This window comes from Astyanax mexicanus, chromosome 7 (assembly GCF_023375975.1).
Source record: "Astyanax mexicanus isolate ESR-SI-001 chromosome 7, AstMex3_surface, whole genome shotgun sequence".
In the NCBI taxonomy this organism is placed as follows: Eukaryota; Metazoa; Chordata; class Actinopteri; order Characiformes; family Acestrorhamphidae; genus Astyanax; species Astyanax mexicanus.
The window spans coordinates 40768709-40786218 of NC_064414.1; the positions used below are offsets into that span (position 1 = coordinate 40768709).

At 38.5% G+C, this 17510-nt stretch overlaps 1 protein-coding gene across 1 annotated transcript in view; it reads right to left on the reverse strand.

The window, feature by feature from the left end:
• The window catches only part of hs3st1l1 (heparan sulfate (glucosamine) 3-O-sulfotransferase 1-like1), a 78642-nt gene extending 66047 nt beyond the window's left edge, over nucleotides 1-12595 (reverse strand). The window contains exon 1 of the mRNA XM_007228646.4: nucleotides 12354-12595. The gene's annotated coding sequence lies outside the window, so the exon portion shown is untranslated. The remainder of the gene's footprint in view (nucleotides 1-12353) is intronic.
• Nucleotides 12596-17510: the final 4915 nt, after the last annotated feature.

Genomic DNA, 17510 nt, shown 5'->3' on the forward strand with positions numbered 1-17510 from the left:
GTCGGCCACTCTTTGCAACGCTGCTATCTCTCTGATTTATTTCGGTTTATTTTGTTGACTCAGCCTAATGATGGTCTCCTTTAATTAGGCCAACTCCAGAGCTGTTATCTCCTTAATTAGTCATGAAATAACGAGAAAACTGGACACACCTTGCCATGAAACTGCGAAACTGCTTATCAGTCTATTGCCCAATTATTTCTAAGCTTGTAAAACAGAAGAAGTATGTAAAAGCTGTGATTCCTAAATAGCTGAAGAAATGTGTTTGGTAAATCCATAAATTAAAGCCGAAAATCTGGGCTCTGTGTGGTCCAGCAAAATAAGATGCTGTCTCTATGAACTAAGATCTGAGGATCACTGGTGTGAATCCTGGATCTGGATCCTGAATTTCACAGACCACATCACATCATGTTGTTTTGACTCACTGTAAGACTAATTTAATTGTATTTAGCTTTTAATTTATTATAATATAAAGAAATCTATATTGACTGGGATTTTTGGTAAATATGTCTATGTTATAATTATTATTCAAAATAATCTACCAATGTATGACTCCTATATTTGTCTTACACTCTTATTATTAATCTTTAATTATTTCACTATTGTTGTAAATACAGCTCTGAAAAAAAATAAGAGACCCCTTAAAAATGATACATTTCTTTGATTTTACCAACTTGAAAATCCCTGGAATATAATTAAGAGGAAGATGGATGATCACAAGCCATCAAACCAAACTGAACTGCTTGAAATTTTGCACCAGGAGTAAAGGCATAAAGTTATCCAAAAGCAGTGTGTAAGACTGGTGGAGGAGAACATGCCAATGTGCATGAAAAAACAGGGTTATTCCACCAAACACTATATTATAATAATTTCTGAACTCTTAAAGCTTTCTTATATGAACCTGTTTTCTTTATGCATTATTTGAGGTCTGAAAGCTCTGCATCGTTTTTTTTTTTCTTCTGCAAATAAATGCTCTAAATGTGAATATATTGTTATTTGAAATTTGGGAGAAATGCAGTCTGCAGTTTATAAAATAAAACAACAATGTTCATTTTACTCAAACATCTACTGATTTTTAATCACATTTTCCATGCATCTTGCCATGTTCTTTTTCTCCTCCACCAGTCTTACACACGCTTTTGGATAACTTTATGCCACGCCTGGTGCAAAAATTCAAGCAGTTCTGTTTGGTTTGATGGCTTGTGATCATCTATCTTCCTCTTGATTATAAAGCAGAGGTTTTCAGTTTGGTAAAATCAAAGAAACTCATTTTTTAAGTGGTATTTTTTTCCAGAGCTGCAAATATAAATAAATAAAAATAAGTTTAAATTTGATGGATTTTAAAGCAGCACAGCCAGTGTTGGCCAATTAGAATCAGTGCTTCTTTTCCAGCATACCAAAAATACATCAGCAAGCATTGAGCGATGAATTTATGTCGATATCCATATGAACTGGGATTGAGTAATTGGAGACAGACAGACAGGATTGTTCTGACCTGATTACAAAACAGTAAGACAGGCTTCTCTACACCAGCCTTGTGTTTTAGGATGTTTTATTGATATAAGATTCCTTACTAATTTATATGAACAGCGTATCTAAGACCTTCAGCAATTGCACTTTCTGTCAATCACAGCAGTTTTCCATTTCCCGTAGCCCCCACCAGACCATGCCATTAACAAAAACATTAACATTACGGTGTACAATATATTGGTAACAATATTTTTGTTGATCCTGCAAAATAAAAAAAAAGAAGTGGTGGCAGAATCTGCCTGGTGTTAACAAGGTCTTAAAGAACTGTACTTCTTATTTTGCCCAAATAAACTACTTTGACAATGCAACCCTGTCTCTGTCTGTCTGCATACAGAATAAACAAACAGAAAACACTCTGAGGCCATGTTTTAAAAACGCTGAACCATTCACAGCAGCCAGTGAAGTATGAAAATAATGAGTAGTGTCCTGTTCACCCCCCTCTTTCTCTCTTTTTCTCTCTCTATCTTTTTTCTTCTCCATCAGTGCGCTGATAGCCCCGCACATGCAGCCCCATGCTCATTATGCAGAAAGAGAAAACAGGAGACACCTATAAAACCTGCTACTCTCATTTCACTTTTAACAAGTCAATTAATGCCAGCCCACAATAACCAGTAAGCCCTGTGGGAAGTAATGGTAGGCTACACAAAAGTCACAGTTCAGTACACATCATGGTTTGGAATTCACAGATTGGTACACTTTTGGTTGGAAAAAAAAACAAGAAAGTTATAGGGCTGGGCAATGTATCATAAACATTAATATTAAAATTAAAACGATTTAACTCAAGATATTAGAGCTGGGAGATATGGTAAACATATTACTACAAGGTTTAACTACACAATATTTGATGCAATGTTTTGAAATGCAGAAAAAAAATCCATCAGTAGTGGCAGATGCTTAAAAACTGCTTTTCAAGTTTTCTCTCATGCATATCACAGTGATTTTTATTTAAACATTGATGGACATCATCTAATTAAACCAGCACTAATTACACTCTCTTTAATAGAATGTACAGGTGGGTCAGTGTTCTTTAAGCACTGATGATATCCTTGATATGCTTAAAAAAAAAGCATATTGTCGATATGATAAGAAAATGTATAGAAAACTTAAAAATAATGTCATATTGCCAACCTCTATGAGATGAAAAAACAGCATATTATGATGCTGAGCAGGTTACTGTTTGCGTGTGATTAAAAAAAAAGGGCATTAGTAGGCTGTACAATGAATTGTATTTTTATCTTTATTGCGATACGGATATTAATGATATTCCGTGTGAAGCAACAAGAGGACTTATTTATGTTGCAGACTGTGATCATGTGACATAACAAGGCTGGAGGCAGAGTGAGGCAGAGGGTGGCAGAGGAAGGTAGTGAGAGGCAGAGCAAAGGTAGCGTGAGGAAGAGTGAGGCAGAAAGAGGCAGAGTGAGAGAGAGAGGCATAGACAGACAGAAGGAGGCAGATGGAGGTAGAGCAAGGCAGAGGGAGGCAGATGGAGGTAGAGCAAGGCCGAGTGAGGCAGATGGAGGTAGAGCAAGGCAGAGTGAGACAAAGCAAAGGTAGAGCGAGGAAGAGCAAGGCAAAAAGAGGGAGAGTAAGTTAGAGAGAGGCATAGACAGACAGAAGGAGGTAGAGGGAGTTAGGAAGAGGTAGAGAGAGGCAAAGTGAGACAGAACAAAGGAAGAGTGAGACAGATCAAAGGTGGAGTGAGGCAGAGCAAGGCAGAGAGAGTAAGTGTAAGGAAAAGAGAAGCAGAGGAAGGTAGAACGAGGCAAAGTGAGACAGAACAAAGGTAGAGTGAAGCAGAGCAAGGCAGAGGGAGGTAGAGACAGGGAAAGGGAGGTAAAGAGAGGTAGAGGAAGGTAGAGCGAGGGAGAGGAAGGTAGCAAGAGGCAGAGGAAGAGGAAAGCAAAGGGAGGCAGAGGGAGGTAGACAGTGAAGAGACAGACAGAGAGAGGAAGTGAGGCAGAGACATGCAGAGGAAGGTAAAGACAGGCAAAATGGGGCACACGGAGGAAGAGAGAGGTAGGATGAGGCAGACCAAGGAAAAGAGAGACAGAGCAAAGGTAGAGTGAGGCAGAGCAAGGCAGAGAGAGGAGGCAGAGTGAGGCAATAACTTCTTAACCTGGAAAAATAGAGTGCAAACAAGCAAGTGCCAAAAATCTTTATAGAGCTAAAATTTGTTTAAGATCCTAAATTATTGCATGGATTTTTCACATGGATCCCTGGATATCAAACAGCTTTATTGCTGATTTGTGTCCATATCGTACACCCCTAAAATAAAGTTTATACCATAGATTAATTCATTTGAACTAAGCTTAGTGTGACATGTTGCTGACATGTTGCTAACTGCTTAAGGCAGGGGTTCCCAAACCTATTTACTGAAAGAACCACCTGTTTAGCCACCTCTATATAGTTTTGTTAAGTAATTCAAGGATTCAAGGATTCAAGGATTCAAGGAGATTTTATTGTCATTCGCATCTTATGTGGTACATGAGGTGGAACGAAATTGTGATCTCACGATCCAGTTTACACCCAGGAGCTGTTATTAATAGATATATAGATAAAAGTACAATAAAGGAATACAATAAAATAGAACATACAAAATAGTTAAAGATAAATACCCCAAATGAAATAAATAGAAAGAGTAGACAGGTTGCAACAACAAGTCCAGAGTGCAAATGTGCTATAGCAGCATGAAATGAATTAGAGCAGTAGAAAATAAGTGTCTCAGTGCGGGTAAAGTGACCGTGTTTGTGCAGTAATTGTCCTTGTGTGTCAGTGCAGTGTGTTGTTAAGTGGAGTTTAAGAGTCTTACAGCTTCCGGAATGAAGCTGTTTCTCAGTCTGGTTGTTTTGCACTTGATGCTCCGCAGCCTCCGTCCTGAGGGAAGCGGGACAAAAAGTGCATGTGCTGGGTGGGTGGGATCCTTCCTGATGCAGGTGGCCCTCTTCCTGCATCTGGAGGTGTAGATGTCCATGGTGCTGGGGAAGCTGACTCCAACAATCCTCTGTGCAGCCTTCACCACCCTCTGCAGAGCTTTCCTGTCTGCAGCAGAGCAGCTTCCATGCCACACATTGATGCTGGAGCACACGACGCTCTCCACCACACATCTGTAGAAGGAGGTGAGGACTGCGCTCCCTAGTCCAGCTCGTCTCAGCCTCCTGAGGAAGTAGAGCCGCTGATGTGCCTTCCTGACCAGAGTGGAGGTGTTGTTGCTCCAGGTGAGGTTGCTGCTCAGGTGCACCCCTAAGTACCTGTAGCTGTCGACCACTTTCACCGCAGATCCTCCAATGTGCAGGGGGAGGTGGGCATGCTGGCCTCTTCTGAAGTCCACAATCATCTCCTTCGTCTTCTTTACGTTGATGCAGAGGTTGTTCTCTCTGCACCAATCCTCCAGGTGTTCCACCTCCTGCCTGTAGCTGGACTCATCTCTGTTTGTGATGCATCCAACCACTGCCGTGTCGTCCGCAAACTTCACAATATGACAGCCTGGATGGAGAGGTGAGCAGTCATATGTGAGCAGTGTGAACAGGAGGGGGCTCAGCACACAGCCCTGAGGGGAGCCAGTGCTGAGGATTATAGTGGGGGAGGAGATGTTGTGAATTCTCACAGACTGCGGCCTGTTGGTCAGGAAGTCTAGGACCCAGTTGCACAGCGAAGAGCTCAGTCCTAGTGAGGAGAGTTTATTTATCAGGGTCTGTGGAATCATGGTGTTGAAAGCGGATGTGAAGTCCACAAAGAGCATACGGACGTAGGAATCCTTCTGCTCCAGGTGGGTGAGGGCAGTGTGGACCACGGAGGAGATGGCATCCTCTGTGGATCGGTTCTTCCTGTATGCATACTGGTGTGGATCCACAGTGACGTTGATGGTGGCTTTGATGTGGGTCTGAACCAGTCTTTCAAAGCACTTTGTGACTATCGGAGTGAGGGCCACTGGCCGGTAGTCATTCAGACCTGTCACTGCGGAGCTCTTGGGGACTGGGATGATGGTGGCGGTCTTCAGGCAAGTGGGGACAGCTGCCTGGATGAGGGACGCGTTGAAAATGTCGGCCAGGACGTCCGAGAGCTGGTCTGCACAGTCTCTTAGCACCCGTCCGGGGATGTTGTCCGGGCCAGCAGCTTTTCGGGGGTTGATCCTTCTCAGCGTTCTCCTTACTTCTGCTGGTGTCACGCTGAGGGGCTCCTCTCCTGGTGAGTGTGGGAGTCTGGTGCTGGGGGGGTGTCAGGATTCTCAAAGCGGGCGTAGAACTTGTTGAGAGCCTCAGGCAGGGATGGGTCTTTGGAGCTTTGTGCAGCGTTGGATTTGTAGTCCGTGATGCACTTGATGCCCCTCCACATGCTCTGTGGATCCTGGGAGGAAAAGTGTCCCTGGATTTTCTGAGCATATGCAGCTTTTGCCCTCTTAACTCCAACAGTCAGCACTCTTCTAGCCCTTCTGAGTTCGTCTGGGTCACCAGACCTGAAGGCAGCATCCCTGGCTTTCAACAGAGAATGCACCTCTGCGTTCAGCCAGGGCTTCTGGTTGGGGTAGCAAGTCACAGTCTTGGTGGTAGTGACATCCTCAGTGCACTTGCTGATGTACCCAAGAACAGCAGATGTGTATTCCTCCAGATCCAGCTCCCCCTCACACTCAGCAGCATCCCTGAAGACCTGCCAGTCTGTGCAGCCGAAGCAGTCCTGCAGCACAGCGTCGCCGTCACTGGGCCACACAGTGATGGTCTTCTGTGTGGTTTTGGAGCGTCGCAGCGGGGGGTGGTATGCGGGGACCAGCATGATGGAGATGTGGTCTGAGAGCCCGAGGTGGGGGCGCGGGAATGCCCTGTAAGCGTCTTTCACGGAGGAATAAACGCGGTCTAACGTATTATTACCTCGCGTTGGGATGTTCACGTGTTGGTAAAACCTCGGCAGCGTGTTCTTCAGTTCTACGTGGTTAAAATCCCCCGCTACCACGTAGAACGCGTCCGGATGCTTGTTCTGAAGCGAGCTGATGTTGTCATGGAGCTCCTTCAGCGCGTTGTTAGCATTAGCATCCGGTGCTATGTAATAAATTATTATAAAATAATAAAAATAATGACTAGGGATACATCAAACATACAATCAAATTTGACACCTTCAGTGTTTGGTCAAATAATTGAAAAGACGAATAATATACAACAAACAAGCTTTTCTTTGAAAAGCGAAAACATCAAGGCAATTTAAACTATGAAATGGCTGAAAAGATTAATAAAAAACTTTATCATGTATATTTATATCTTATTTTTTTACATTTTAATTTTGGTTGCCTAATAATGACTCTTATTTGTTTTGCATTTACCTTCAGTATAAAAACACTTAAACATTACAGTCATATTTAATTGAGTGGTGTTTAAACTGATCTAGTATCACCTTAAACACACTCTCTCTCCATTTTCAGATGATTTGAACACTGTGAAGCTGTAGAGAAAGTACTGGCTGCACTGGCTCTTGTCTTGCTGTGTTACTGGGTAATATCAGTCACTGCAGACGGAGGGGAATGTGTCTGATCTGAGTTCAGTAGCAGGTCACTGTTTGTAGTGATGGTCTGTGATGGTTCAGTACAAACACACATACCAATACCAATGCTAGTACCTCTATTAAGCGGAAACTGATTTACTACAAGACATAAGACACAGTTCTTTATACCAGCCTTGTGTTGAAGATGTTTTATTGATATAAGATTACTTACTAATTTATGTGAACAGCGTAACTGAGACTTACAGCAATTGCCCTTTCTGTCAATCACTGCAGTTTTCCATGTCCCATTTCTCCCATAAGATACACGCCATCAGTAAACATTAGCACTAGAGGTGGAGTGATTCAAAAATCCCTAGTGTAGTTTTAATGTAATATAGTGGTGCCTGAAGTTTTTGCTTTGTTTTATCATGTTAATGCTTCCTATTTTAGTTTATTAGAGTTGGCTAGTTTGTTTTTTTAATTATATAGTTCAAGGGAGTTAGTATAATTAAATATTGTGGAAAATATGAATGCTCCATTTAGATTATAACTAACCCACTCTAATTAACCCACTGAGAACTCTCCTCATGTGCATTAATGTTAATTAATGGTGCATTCAGAACATCAGATGGCATTCTGTACATTGCGGTTAAACACCAATGGCAACACCATGCAGAGACCTCTATAAATGTATGCATGTCCTTTATAGCCCTATATCTGAACTGGATTAGTTTCTCAGGGGGTCCTGGGGTAATTTTCTCTTTTATGAGGGGTCCTCTGTGATTTAATTTCCGTCCGGAACGACCATGTATGTGTTTTTTTCTCAGACATCCTCTAAGAAAATTACAGGCTGAATTACCTACTGTTTTTCACTGAACTCTGTAGAGTTTAATCACCTTACACTTAATAAAAAAGCTATTTGTCCACTGCCAAGCACCATAATTACACTTTGGCCGCGTTTCCAAAGAGATTTGTGTAAACACAACAGAGAGTGGAAATGGAGGAGCTACTGAACGCAAGAAAGCCTAAAAACTTACTGGCCCTCCAGTTTTTTTAATTGCAGTCCAGATACAAGAGTTTTATCAATGAGTAGAAGTGTGAAGTATTCTTTACAGATGTCCACCTGTGAAACTAATCCCATTTGGATAGGGCTCTCAAATACATTTTGAGTTTGAATGTGCAGTTCGCCATATAAAGTCCATACATTATAACTATGCTGTAAAAACCGGTCATTTTAAATGAAACAATAACCAACACATTTTATATTTTTATGCTATTTCTGTAGCACTTAAGCCCTGTACATTATCATAGATGTTACAGGAAGTGCTTCAGATAGAACTGCTGTTTGAATGATCACAGGAATCAGAACAGGAATAATTTTCTAATACTTTACAGACATCCTTATGCGCAAGTTTAAAGTAAAGTTAGAAAATTGTTATTTACAAATGAATCAAGACAAAAAGCATAGATAAAAAAAATCCTGACCTGAGAAGCTCCTATTGAGTCTGTACTGTACTGTATCTCGTCAAAGCAGCAGCACCTGCCAATATCTTGTACTTATATAACTATAGTTGGTCTTGGAATCTGCAGTTGCTCAGAGATGACTTCAAGGAACATTCCTGACTTGTGTAATCTACAATGATCCGTCTCAGAAGGGTTCCTTTTCAGAGTGTTGCTAAATCCAGAGAACACTGTCAAACAAAGCTCAGAGAAACCGGCTCAGAGAAACGACCAGCTGTATTAAATCAGTGCGCTAACTGGAAGTTAGAAATACTTGGACTTTGCAAGTTTAAAGACATTTAGAAACTTTCAGCAACACTGAATCATTATATAATTTTATATAATTTAGTATAATTTTGAACTTGCTTATTTCATAAAGGCCTCCAAAAATAATACCTTGCACTCCAAATTGTTGTTTTATATTTAAGAAGTATGTTAACCTTTCCACCCCAGAAAAATAACTATTCAATCAAATTTCTGAACAACAGATATTTCCATATAACCCCATTATCATATTTTTTTTTGTTTTGGTTTAGTTTTTTTGGCTGATATTTTTGCCAGAACTTATTGTAAAAAATATATAATTTTGTCACTGTAAAATAATAGCATAATAATGCAGCAACTCCATCATAACAGGATGATTTTATAATAATAACTATAAGCAACATTCCAATTTTACAATTGGGATATAAAAGGGTTTAAATATCCTAAATATATAAAACATATATAATATACAACCACAGCTTTTAAACAATATCAACATACTGGCTCGTCCAGGTAAAAACAATATTGAGGTCTGCAAAAATAATTATCAGTTTATGGTTATAAGTTATATCAATATATTATACAATTAGCTGATCCATGGGTATACCCAATGTATGTAAATAACTGCCTACCACTGTTTGGACATCCTGTGATCATATCAGCAGGATAATGTTCACCCACACACAGCAGGGGTTTGTGCATGTTGTGTTATTATACTACTAATAAAGAACCTGCATTTAATATACATTACAACCCTTTTATCTGTTGAAAAATAGTACTACTGGAATTTTATTGGGAAATAATTAACCATGTACAGCATAGTCTGTTTACTATCCCCATCATGATGTGAAATATTACAGCTTATTTGCTATTTATTAGCTATTTATTTACTACTAACCATAAAAACTGTAGAATCAATGATGTTTCCTCTAATCTTAGTTTTTCTAAATAAATAACAAACTGCACTTTTTCATATATTTAATGTGGGAAAATCAATATATACAAATCCTCTGCCATTCATTCTTCTGCATAAAGGGACAATTCTAAGAGATCTTCAAAGCTTTAAACTAAAGTTTCAAGGTTTGTTGACCAGATGCATTAAAAAATCAAAACTCATCCTTTTAATCAAGGTGAATCTTGTAGCCCACGGCAAAGACAATTAACTCCAAAAAGATCAAATGTTCCCAAACTGGCAGCTTAACACAGACTGACAGCAAGTCCCACACACTTGCTGCACTGTTGAAGATCTCCAGCAGGATTACCTACAGTTTTTGTTGCACTGGTGAAGATCTCCAGCAGAAAGACGGACACGCTGTCTGCTTTTACCACTTATCTCAGACTCTTTGGACTCCCTGCCACTTTAAATTAAAACTCTTATTTCATTTATTCTCAAACCAGACTAGATCAAACCAGATCTACTTAGCTTTGACTTACTGCACTGAAAGAACCTCCAAATTGATATCGATGCCGTCGTAATTAACTGCCAGACACTAAAGCACTGTTTTGCTTCACTCTGGCTCTGCATTCCCACTGCTCTCCACAGTTTAGTGCAGTTTAGTGTTCTTCATACTCAAACACACCCAGTTAGTTTAAGGCACTTTTAAAGGACATGGTAATGAGATACTGGGACCTAAGGACACTTAAACGTGCAGCGCAGTGGGAATCCAGCAGAGGGTTTGGTAAAGACTGTACGGTGGGGTCAGCACAGGTGCGTGCATCCCTGGAGCGCTTTTTCCTGCCATGCTGGGTCTATCTCCTCCTAATGCTGAAGACTTTAAACAGCTCAGGCTGCCTGAAGGAGGCAGTTAGGGGGAAACTAAACCACAGTAGACAGGTCTGTGGACATCATGCAATCAAATTCTGCAACTCTAACAGAGGGAATTGAGCTGGAAGCCCCACTAAAGTAAACCCAATGGAAAAAAATAGACAGTGGACGGTGGTGAGAAAAATTTAAGTCTACATTAATGTCATGATACTTATTATTTATTTTTTTTGAGGTTTGATAATTTATTCAAGACAAACAACCCAATATAAATGCTGCCAAACACTTTAATTAGCAAATCTGGTCTACTGAGTTACATTGGTACTTAAACAAGACTAAATATGCTTTGTATAATTAGACTTTTGGTCTATTAGAGTTGTATTGTTGGCTGCTGGTCAGGGTTCAAATACTAAAAGCTTTTACGATTGATTAAAAAAAATAGGCATGACATGCAATTTATCACACTATTTACTTATATAACTAATGCAGTTAAAGCTACATTTTAAGTATGGAATAATATAGCTCATTCATCAACTCAGCAACAATTATATAGGCTAATATTTAAAGTTCATATGTTTCACCATTTTTCGCCTTAACTTCGTGTGATAAACTCAAAAAAATATACTTCACAGAATTTGCAACACAAAATCATTTACAAAAAGTAAACCCCTTAAGCTGGTCAAGCTGTTCATGCAAGTTAAACTGGTTAAGGTTTTGTTTTTGTGTAGAGGACCAGCATTACATCCACCTTAACCATCAAATACCAACTTAGACCATCAGAAACCAGTAAATACCAGAAACCCTGGTTTTGAGTTAGATGTTTAATTTAATGTAATTAATAAAATAACACTGTGTTTGACAGGGAAAGATGATTTATGTACCAGTAACTCTACAATGTATTTTCCATTTTAAACAACCCAGATATTCATTTACCTGTAATTATTTTTAAGAAGTGTATTGTTACTCCCTGCCCTGATAACCTGCAGGAATCCACATATAGCTCTGGAAAAAATTAAGAGACCACTTTACTTTCTGAATCAGTTTATGTGATTTTGCTATTTATATGTATATGTTTGAGCAAAATGAACATTTTATAAATTCTATAAACTACTGACAACATTTCTCCCAAATTCCAAATAGGAATCTTGTCATTTAAAGCATTTAGTTGCAGAAAATGAGAAATGGCTAAAACAACAAAAAAGATGCAGCCCTTTTAGACCTCAGCACACAAAAAAAGTTCATATCATATTTATATAAGTTTTAAGAGTTTAGAAATCAATATTTGGTGAAATAATTCAGTTTTTTTTTAATCACGGTTTTCATGCATCTTGGCATGTTCTCCTCCACCAGTCTTACACAGTGCTTTTGGATAACTTTATGCCACTCCTGGTGCAAAAATGCAAGCAGTTCAGCTTGGTTTGATGGCTTGTGATCATCCATCTTCCAGAGCTCTATTTTGGAAAATCCCTGCTCTTAAGAATTGTTATCTGTTTGATTTACAATGTAGTACTGTATCTGTTTTATAATGAAACTGAAGACAATTTTTACAGAAATAGCCTAACAGAATAAACAACACACTTTAAAACAGATTAAACCAGTCTTAGAGCTGCTGTTCAGCCTTACATTCCTTCACACTGCCTCTATAAAGAGCAGCCAAAGTTTGGGTTATGAATAATAAACAAAAAAAATAGTTTATCTTATTTTTGTGTCTCAGACAGAGTGAATCTCTCAGACTGAGGTTGTCTGAAGTGGTTGTAGACCAACAAGCTGAAGCTGAGAACCAGAAGAGCCAGGAGAGCCGGAGAAAGAGCAGCTGAGGGGAGTATCTTACCTCGCAGGCAGGCGCAGGCGTGTGGGGAGGAATCCGCGGGACTCATCGCTCCACCATCCGCGGAGTCTCAGCAGCAGAACCCGGGGAAGCGCAGCCTCAGAGCGGGGGCAGGGCGGCGGGCTGTCCGCCTGTCTGCGCTCCACTCGGTTTCAGCAGTGACTCGCTGAGGGCAGGGCTGGAGAAACAGCAGCACCCAGCTCTCCAGAAGGTGGTCAGATTTGATACTGTTCCAGTCTAGCACTGGGTCTGACTGGCGTTGTTTTAGCCCCACCCCTTCTTGGCAGGCCCCGCCCCGTGAGCACGGATTGGCTAGTAGTTTATTGGCTACTTATAGGCATCATAACATAATTTCTAATCGATTTAATGACATGCTATTTCTTACAGTAAAGCAATTCACAATTCACTTATTATTTTAGTCTATACAGATAAACTGGCAGAGGTGTCAAGTAAGGAAGTACAAACACTTCTTTACCTTTTCTTTTCACTCAATTATCTGTACTTTACTCTTAATTCATTTATTTTTATTTATTCATTCTGGCTTCTCATCGTACAAAAAAAAATCTATCCAGGTGAATCTGATTGTGGCTGGAAGTAGAGGAGGATATTCCATAAAACATATATGGAAACATATTCCATACCGACATCCTATCGGTTTATGCAGGTTTATTTATCACACCTGCACACTACATGCCCACACTGCAGCAAGAACATAGCAGATGTATTTAGCCTAGTATGAAGATGATCCGTGCAAAAACTCAAGAGAACTCGAGTTCTCGAAATGCCCCAACTAAGCTTCTTTAATATATTTACATTGTTTTGAAAATACATTGATTTTCAGTAGGCATATATGGAGTTGAAACAGGGAGACTAGTGCATCCCAAATTTATCAATATTAAATTTTTATTACATTGTAGTCATTATGACACTATGACGCAGCCTAAGTTTTTCTCCTTAATGGCATTTTTCCCCCTTATATTACTTTTAATGTTATACTTTAAGTCGTTTTAAATCCAGTACTTTTACACTTTTAATTAAGTAAAAAGCTTCAGTGAAAACTTCTACAGAAGTAATTTAAACCCTAGTATCTCAGACAACCCAAGTCTCCCTGAAGCTGCGTGAGTCTCCCGCATTTCGGTAGTGGCTCCCTGATGCCCGCGAGTCACATATAATCTCCCGGAATTCAGAACGAGAGACAGATTTTTTTTCTGGTATCTGTACTACTACCGATTTAAACCCGACAATTTTTTAGTAAGTAGAGTGTTAAAATTGAGCTTTTTACTACAATTTCGAGATGTTTGCCCAAAATCTGTTCAGAATAATGTTAATGAAAAGTCCCAGCTGGCCACCCAATGTCAACAGAGTTAAATTCAGGTTGAATGTTTGTCATCACGTCAGATGCCAAAAAAATTATGCCAGGATAACATCTAATACTGTTATGTGCCTGGAGAGGTGCAACACGAAAGAACCTTTACACACAGCACTGCAGATCAAATGTCACTGGAGGTTCTGTATTCTGTATTTTCTATGTTTTGCCTGATTCTTTGTCCTGTGAACCTGTTTCTGTAAAGCTGCTTTGTGCCAACACCAGTTGAAAAAAGCGCAATACAAATAAATTTGATTTGATTTGATTACTTTCCGCATCGAGTGCTGCACGGATGGTAGTTGAGAACGGTGGGTGAGTACGGACGTGATCCTACATGATGAGATGCAGAGTATGCTTAAAGCGCTGTTACTCACTGTGTGAGTGTTTGTATCCAAGCTAACTAATAAAAAAAAAAAAGCAAAAGGCGAAGCTTTTGCAAACATACACACAGAAAAGTGAAATATAGAATTGCACAATTGATCCACTGTTCGGAAAGAGTTCTTGTTTATGAAAAAAAAAAATCTGCAATAATAACCCCCTCCCCCAAACAAGCCCAAACATAGACCTGGATGTGCACTAATTTATTCTGGACGTGTGAAAATGCCTTTAATATATTTTACCCTATCTGTATAAGTTGTTTAATTATTGTCATGTTTCTAGCCCCTTTGTACGGAAATTATTAAATGATTAATAGAATTAGTTAATAATTGAGTGCTTCAAATGAATAACAATATATCAACCATTGCTCTCTTTCTTTTAGCTAAAATAAATTACAGCAGCAAATAAAATAAATGATTTCTATTAAAAGAGAGAAAAAGTTGATATATGGTTATTCATTGGAAAGGCACAATTAGAGATAGCACACAGCTACTTTTCTAATACAGATATTAAAAAGTCTAATAATACTGGCTCATACAGACGCTGTATTTGTTTGGTTAAATATAGATCAGATATATTTCTTTAGAAAGTGCAAAGCTTTTTTAATTAAATGTCTCTAATTTAAGGGCTTTTCTTAAGATGAGCATTTTTAATTATCTTCATTTGCGGGGGATGAAGGCTCCCTCTGTGGAGTGTACATTCTCAGCAAAAGGGATTATCTGACTTGTAACAATAGTGAAACCCTTTCTGGTGCTATATAGAACCATTAAACAAGTTCTCTTAATCTACAAGAGAATTTCCATGTATTAAACCAGAAAAAAAACAATGAAATGGTTAATTGAGTTGCTGAGGTTCTGTATGGAACCATTACCTTTACTGACGTAGACTTTAGAGACCCTCTTTTTAGAAGTGTAGTTTATTTAAAATTCCAACTGGGTTGCATTATGCTGCCAAAAAATTAATGTGATTGTACAATGTGATTAAAACGCTACATTAATAATTAAAACTCTAATAATACTATTGTTGAATTTATTTTCAGATATTTTATTTATTCTAAAATTATTATCAGACATATGGTCAGGTTTAATATTATTTTGTTTTTAAATGTTGGTTTATATTTGATATTATATATTAAAATCTTAAATATACAGAATTTTAATTTACACTCTCTAAGCAGTTTATATGGAAGGCTAATTCAATAGAGAGTAGGGCCTCCTTTTGCTCTCAATACAGTTTAAATTTTCATGGCATGAATCCACGAGATGTTGGAAATATGCCTTTGAGATTCTGGTCCATGTTGAAATGATTGCATCACACAATTCCTGCAGATATTTCAGGTGCACCAGAATCTCCTGTTCTACCACATCCAAAATGTGTTCTATCGGATTCAGAGGTTTGAGGTGACGTCTGCTTTGTGACATGGTGCATTATTGCGAAGCTGGATGCAATCATTGGAAGATGGGTCAATTGTGGTAATGAAGGAATGCTGCGCAAAAGCACTCAATAGGATGCGGTATGCAAAGAAATGATTCATAGATAATTAGGGATCCATAGTGTGCCAGGAAAGCATTCACCACACCAGTACTCAGTTTAAAGTTTGTACGAGATGTGCATTCTGATCTGAGAGACAGTAGCCTTTCTGTCAGCTCCAACAAATCTAGCCATTGTCTATTGACCTACATGGTCTTTATGTCTGCAGAACCGTTGCTTAAATGTTTTATTATTATTATTATTATTATTATTATTATTATTATTATTATTATTATTATTATTATTATTATTATTTACTGTTTTATAGTTCCTTAGCAAACTATACAGACACATTTTTATCTGGTGTTGGATGTGAAGGACATCCAAAGCTGCTGGCCCTTATCTGCACAGTATTATACACTGCACAACTCTTAAATGATTGGCTGATTAAATAACTACATGAATATACATGTGTACAGGTGTTTGAGATTAGAGATATCAAAGCAAAAAAACACAGATTAAAATATAACATAAAAAGGACATCTTTTTATTCAGTGAGTTGAAACCTTTTTTTTTTTTCATTTTTGTAAAATATTTTATATTTCTTTTGTCTGGAATCTGATCCATATTTTTTCCTGCTTATACCGGCCAGATACCAATGCTGTGTGTAAAATATTACTGTATGGTTGTGATTGTATATGGTTGTGTATGTATGCTGGCTATACTTGCACTGTCAATACCCAAAAACTGTGAACTTTAGCACTCATTCACTTTACCAGCCTTAAGCTACATAACATGTTTGCACTACTGTTATATACTATTTATACTGTCATCCCATCTCAATCACCATCAATATTGCACTATTGTCTTCCGTCTTACGTATGTTTATTGTGTCTTGTAGTATTGTACATAGTGTCTCCCACTCTTTTATAATATATATATCTATTTCTTTTTTTTTTACTTATATTTATATATCTATTTCTCCCCCACACTACTGCACCTTGTTTCTGTCTCATGTATGTCTATTGTGTCCCTGCTGTATTGTACTCATAGTGTCTCCCATTCTCTTTTATTATATCTATTATCTGTACTTGCTGTAAAATTGGGAAGGAGAGTAACGTAATTTCAATTCTCTGTATGTCCTGTACATATGCAGTATTGACAATAAAAAACTACTTACTTACTACTTAAGTGAGGAATGATCATGCACCTAACATGTGCTTCTATGTGCAGTAGCTGGGCTCCACACTTCTCCTGAGGCCCATCATGATAAGACACAGCTGTAGCTCATTCAAGGGACTGATGAGGACTGTTTTTTTTATGCAGCTCATAGTGTCTTGTGTCTCTTGTAATACCTTTGTTGTATTTTGTTGAGTTCTAAGCAGTGAAATTGTGTGATTTCTTCTGTATGATTTTGTGTATGTTGAACTGGATGATAGATTTGCCTGTGTTCGTCTGCCTCAATCTTTTCTTCACAATGGTAGTGATTAAACTCCTGTTTAGTTGTATGATAAATTATACTTAATGGATCAGCTGTAGTCTATCATGTTAAAATTGAACTGTGTTTACTGTACAGTATGATCTATTTATAAGGCTTTTCCTCAGAGCCATAAATAAGCTACCTGCACCTAACCCGACTCCAGCATTATCCTTACCAAACAAAATTGCTTTTCTCTTTAAGTCTTTCAAATGAAAGCTGGAAAACAGCCATATTTTTTCATCATGATAAGGACATTTGATCTCCATTCAAATACACAGCCACTTACACACAGACCTGCAGGTCAATCAAACAAATAGGTCAAGTTTTCCAGCGATATCATGTGGAACCATAAGGCCGCCTGGGTCTAGAAATGGAGACTGGAGGCATCAATTTCACGTTGCTCATAACGCGTGTATTGCCTGTGAGACAGCCTGCCTGATTGACTGTAAAAATACACTTACTTCAA